The sequence below is a fragment of the Tiliqua scincoides genome, chromosome 1 (genome assembly GCF_035046505.1).
Source record: "Tiliqua scincoides isolate rTilSci1 chromosome 1, rTilSci1.hap2, whole genome shotgun sequence".
In the NCBI taxonomy this organism is placed as follows: domain Eukaryota; kingdom Metazoa; phylum Chordata; class Lepidosauria; order Squamata; family Scincidae; genus Tiliqua; species Tiliqua scincoides.
Genome location: NC_089821.1, coordinates 25,908,696 through 25,915,334, shown reverse-complemented (window position 1 = coordinate 25,915,334; position 6,639 = coordinate 25,908,696).

Sequence of the window (6,639 nt, the reverse complement as noted above, 5' to 3'; positions counted from 1 at the left end):
TTTGCTGAGCACCTGTAGTTGTATCTGTGCAAGTAAAGGGCGCGTAAGATGAAGGCTGACTGTATGTAGCTTGTATGAATTGCTTCTATTGAAAAGTATGGTGCTTGACTCTGAAATAAAGTGGAGTTATACAAAACCTGTTTATTAATTGATGCATACAATATTATAGTTGTCCAGTGATGGATGTGCCCATGTGATGACTTCATGAATCAAAACAGGGGCCCAGTAGTCTTCAGCTGGGCATCTGCTGACTAGTGTTCTCTCCAACTGCATGCTGATATTGGGCCTATTGTGATTCCTCTCTGCATCTCAGCTGGCTGGCCCAGGGCCCATACTGTCTCTTTCTGCTGCCATCACTGGTAGCAATGCTACTGCTGAGGAGAGCTGTGTGTTCCATTTAGCAAACTACAGCAAAGAGGAGGAAAAGAAGAAGCTCGTGCATGGGGCACACCAAATCCTAGAGCTAGTTCTGCCAAAGTGATTTGTTACTACTGGGAAGCACTAAGGGTCTCAAACTGAGAATTCTGAGGCAGGTCAAGTGCCTTACTCCTTATGTTACTGCGGCAGCTTGTACATCACAGAAACTGCTGGCCTGATCTCGGCTGCATGGCACTGCCATTGCAGCAAACTACTGGAGGCTTATTCTACAGCTTCCAGCTCAGTAAAGACAGGTGCCACAAAAAACCAGCAGGGTCCCATCTGGTCCTCTGGCAGAACCTCTCAGCCTCAGCAACTTGTTCTTTAGAAGCATTGATTTGCTTCCCTGCTTATCTTGCCATATGCCTGTCCGTTTTGTCACTTGTTCACCTGCCTGAGGAATTTGCTACCAAGACTGAAAGCTTCCTCCATATTCTTCACTTGTTTATATTCTTCATCAATCACTGCATTCTGCTCAGGCTCATCACCTATTTGCCCTTTTCCTATTGCTATTATGTTTCCTATTTGCTATTATGTTTGTGCTTTCTACAGTTGTGGTTGCTTCTTTTGCCTGGAAGAGAGCGACTGCAGCCATTTTTAACCACTGTGCCATGGCACACTGGTGTGCCATAAATAGTTTGCAGATGTGCCATGGGAGTTTGGGGGAAGGTCATTTATTAGTAGGGCTACTGGGGAATGTGAACCTCCCTCCAACAGCATGGCGTGTCAAAAACCTGATGGTGTGCCTTGACAATTATAGTACCTTGTCAGTGTGCCGTGAGATGAAAAAGTTTGAAAAGCACTGTATTCCATAATAAGGCATCAAATTAATTAATTACCCCTTCACGACACAGTTCTGTAACACAGCTTTTCCACAGAAACCATGCTCTCATCTTCAGTTTCACTGTTAATTCCTCTCACTATAGCGCACTCAGTCAATCTCTATTTTCTTGTTATAAGAGCTCTGGAGAAGAATAATCTCTCTTCTTCATGTTAGTACCTAGCATGCTGTTGGTGCTGTGTAGTATGTAAAGTACTTATAGTTGTATACTTTTTCTTTTGAGGTCCTTGCTTTTCAGCTTTTACTAGCTCCTTATCCAGGTAGAATTTATGCTTAAGGGCATGAGGGAAGAATTTTCTGTGTGTATTTTGTTGTAATGACTGCACATACTATAATTTTACCAAATTTAAAAGTAAGTATAATCATTTATTCAGTTTTCTTATGCTTTCCTTCTATATTCAATACAATATTAGGAAGTCTAATCAAGTCTCAAGGAGCTTCCATGATGACAGAAGAATTAATATGCTTGTTTTGGAGTAGCTGTAAGTTTTTGGCTAGGATTCATGACTCCACGTGATGCTCTGCAAATTACATACAAAGGAGTCATCGAGAACCATATTTCTATAGCTGTGTCTTACAAAACCTCAGGCCAGACAATCACAAATTGTTATGCAAGACAAAAAAAAAAAGAGAAACAAACACCAGGTCACTGCCTAAAACACAACATGGGTCATTCTTTCCAGCTGAGTCCTGGAGAGAAATTTCAGAGGTCTGCCTTGTACGTTGGCCAGATGGTACTGTGGAATGTGATTCATAACTTATTATTTTGATTCCAGTTGCAGACTGAGGCTAAACTGTATGTTGAAAAAAATAACTGGCTTCCAGAATGCTATATTATACATGCTTCTTTGGAATCAAGTCCCACTGTATTCAGTGGGGCTGACCTTCAAGTAAATGTGTGCAGGATTGCACTATGTGGAACATGAGAAACTTGTCAAGTCCAGTAAGTCATCTAGGAGTTAGTCACCTGCTAATGCAGCAGTCAAACATCCAAAAAGACTTTCTTTGTGCAATTTTCTGCCTGAAAATTATGGTCATTTTCAGGAATTGATTTCTCCGTGTTCAGTTTACATCAGTTTTCTTCTGTTTTTTTTCCTCTCCATTACTGACCAATCATGATGATGAACTGCAGTTTTTTCTTAGTACTTTTAAGGAACTCTTTTAAGGTATCTTTAGGATCTAAAATTACAGTTAAATTGTCATAATGCATAAACCACGATTATCCTCGCTATACAGATGGAATGGGCCTGGAGGCAGCTTTACAGATACTGTAGTAGAGGGAGTAGGCCATTTATTTATTTCACCCTTTTACACATCATTTAAGATGACTGACAAACAAAATACAAAAGAACAATTAAACATCACAAAAACACAACTGATCAATGAAAGAAACATCAAAATCCAGATTGCGGCACCTCCAACAACATCAATTTACAGAGCCCTTTCCACTCACCAGTGATATATCCTTCCTTTCCACTCAGCAGTGACTATATCCTTCCTTGACACCTGTTATCATGGAGCTGCACAGTCAGAGAGAAAAGAGACAAAGCAGGCAGGTAGTCCACACTTTCCTAGCTGTCTGCTGGGCTCCTGTCTCCACTTCATTTGCTCTTAAAGAGACCTATAGATATTAATAGGATTACTGTGGAATCACGACTTTCATAAAACGCAACATTGAAAGGTGCATCAAACTCTATTCTACTTGCACTGGAAGAAGAATTTGCATTTTAAACAATTCTTGCAGAAGCTCAGCTAGGCAAGACTCTAAAGAAAATTCTGATCCTGTAGATCTTCTTAAGACTCCTTAAGTTCTGAGTGGACTTTAGCTTCAGGTCTTTCTCCCAAACAAATGGGGAAAACCCTCAGCTTTCTAAGAAGCTAGATAAATGGTTCAATTCTGAATAAATTGGGTCTCTGGTCCTTCTCTTACTACAAACTGAAAGCTTTCAGTACAAGCTTGTTTCTGATTACAAAAAAGCTAACCAAGAGTGAGGAGCTCAAGGTCATTTCCTGCAGTTATCTTTTTGACCTAAATGAGCAAGGCTTGGGGTTGCCACCAAATACAGGTTGAGCCTCATTGTTCCCATGGATGGCAAAAAACGTACTATAGCAAATCAATTTAAAAAACAAAGTTTCTTTGCTCCAGTGATTTAAAAACAGCCTTGCTGACCTTTGATGGATTGTCTTCTTAATGACTCTTATGTTACATCACAATCAGCAGTCCTCCAAGAGCTTACAAAGGCACTTCACTCAGCCCCTTCTTTCACCAATGCAAAATTATCACCTTTCTTGCTCAGGAGGAAGGGAGGGTCCACTGGAGAGAGAAGGACTGATGGATTGTCAGCCAGCTGCCCCCCCTTCTCTCTTCTCTCTCTCTCTCTCTCTCTCTCTCTCTCTCATTAAGGAGGCTATTGTTAAAGGACTGTTCAGTTTTTTAAACTGATTTTAAAGGGATGCATTTTTCCCCTTCTCCAGGGATCAGCACATTCCTTCTCATTTGCAGGGGCCATTCCTGTTGGGTCAAATCTGTGCCTAAAAAATCCGTGTATAAATAGGCTGAACCTGTAGTAGTTCTGATTTGTTTTTATTATAGAGGGTTTTGTTTCCGATTCACAGAAATCACAAGCTGTGAAGCGAAGTTAAAACAACTTTGGCAAATATCTTTAGTGCAGTATTTCAGTCCACTAAGCCAAACTCTGTGGTAGATGACATGCTGCTAAACCAAGAAAACTCACTGAGCAACTTATGAAGGATGCTGACTCTAAAAGGATGCATAGAACAAGCCAGCATGCTTGTGATTATTAGCTGAGAACCTCAAAGGTTGCTATCTTAGAACTCCAGGATCACTGTGAACTTGATTTGCTCCCAAGCGGAACCAGCTAGCCCAGTGCTTCCCAAACCTTTTAGCACTGGGACCCACTTTTAAAAATGACAATCTATTGCAACCCACTAGATTAAAAAAAAATACAGCAACTGTTACCCTGCACATGCCCAATCTTGTCTGATCTTGGAAGCTAAGCAGGGTTAGGTCTGGTTAGTACTTGGATGGGAGACCACCTGGGAATACTGGGTACTGTAGGCTTATACCATAGTCTTTCGAGACTGAAGGTTGCCAACCAGATACAAAAGAGATCTAGAAATAAATAATATTTTATTTATTAATAATAATCCGGTTCCTGGGCTTCTGAGGCTGCTAGAGACCTTACATTTTGTATGGTGAGCTGTATATGTACATAGACATTTGCTTGACTCTCCCTAGAAATGGAGTTCAGTGACCCTAAATCTTTTACTGTCATTCCAGAGTACCCAGAAGGCTGAACAAGATACAAGATGTGCAGTTAGGGACTTCCAGACCAGACAAAAGGCTGAAACTGGGTTCACATGTTATCCACAGCACACCAATTACTAGAGAAAAATTGGAAAATATGATATTTTAATTTGGGGGTATGAAGATTACTTCATATCAGCTAACTATTTTCTTTTGCAAACTGGGCAAGGGTGCTTGCAAGGTTTTTTAAAAAGTGTGTCAAAAACTTTTCGCAACCCACCAAAAATCAGCTGGAGGTGGGTTCTGACCTGGGACTGGTGGGTCCCAACCCACTGTTTGGAAAACACTGAGCTAGCCTTTTTCATCTTCTGTTCAGGTTGCCTCAGCAAACCTTGCTTTGCTACTTCACTTCCTGCTATTGGCTCAAAACACAGTCTGCTATTGCACTCTAGTGGCCCACTGTGTGAGCTGAACTCTGTGACTTTAATTTTCAAAGGAGCAAGGGGAATTTTAACTACGTAATACAGTACTAGGCTCAGATTTGTCATAGTCTTCATTCTGTGGAAGCGACATCAAATGAATGGCCACAGAGCCGTCTGCTGAGGCATTCTGTTGGGATTCACATGCAGGAAACAGTTCAGTGGGTTGGGACTGTGGGTCGGGGCCCCCTGGTAGGTCACAACCTGATTTTTGGTGGGTCACCAAAGGGTAATGGAAAGATCAAATAACTGCCTCAAGCCCTGAGGCGATTCAAAAATCAGATACTGCAGCTGCTAATTACCCTGCAGAGAGCTCAGCTCCTGCAGTTTGCAAGACATCTGCTACCTGTCCTGCAAAGAGCTGAGCTCCAACAGTTTGCAAGCATATGTAAATAAAGGGAGAGAAATGTGAGAGTACTTTTTTCTGATTATTATAAATAAATAAATAAATAAATAAATAAATAAATAAATAAAATCTTTCCAGATCTCTTTTTCAAAGCTGTTTCTACCCAGTGTTGCATTTATGCAACAGAGACAAAATACGTACACCCAAGGACTGGGCAAAAATGGGCTAATCTGGTAAACCTAGGTGGATCCCAATAGAGCAGCGATTTTCAATTTTTTCCACCTCATGGCACACTGAGAAGGCACAAAAGTTGTCAAGGCACACCATTGGTTTTTTGACCATTGACACAAGGCAAATGCCTTACTAATAAATGACCCTCCCCACAGTCCCATGGCATGCCTGTGGACCATCTGCAGCACACCGGTGTGCCATGGCATAGTGGTTGAAAGTCTCTGCCACAGAGTGTCATGTTAAAAAAAGTGGGTCCTGGTGCTAAAACGTTTGGGAACTGCTGACTTAGATTCAAGTCCATGTGTATGTGCATCTTTTCCATAAATATTCCAAGAATTCTGCTTCTTATGCTGGACTGCTTGCTACAGTATACTTTAAAGCAGGAATCTTTGTGAAATGCTGACTCTTGGCTTAAAACAACAGATATTGCAATGTGTATAGCTGGAAAAGAAACATGATGCTGATGATGATGGTAAGGAAGAAATTCAACAAGATCTTTTTATTTTTCCCAGGCAGGGGATTGATGATGATGATGATGATGATGGTAAGGAAGATATTCAACAAGATCTTATTTTTCCCAGGCAGGGGGATTGATGATGATGATGATGATGATAAGGAAGAAATTCAACAAGATCTCTTTTTTCCCCAGGCAGGGGGATGCAGGGCAATTTTGGAGCTTTGGCACTGCCCCTTCCCCTCTTTGATGGCGACTACCAGAGACAGCCTGACCCCCCACACACACACACCCCATCACTCATTGCTCTTCCGGCTTGGGCTGCCCTCACGCCGAGTAGCTCCTCCTTTGTGGTCCCTCTTTTACTCTGTGTTTACAACCAGAGGGAGGGGGCGTGCGGAGGAGCGGGGGAAAGAGCGGGGCCTCCTCCTTCTCAGGCCAGCTGGTGCAGCGGCTGCTGCGGCTCCTCTTCCTCCTCCTCCTCCCCAGCAAGCCGCCCGCCTCCTGGAGCTGCGAGGGAGCCGCCGGCATGAAGGTGAGCGGCGCGCCCGCTCCCCGCTCCTCTTGCTGCGGACCAAAGAGCGCGCGGCGGGTCTCTCCTGC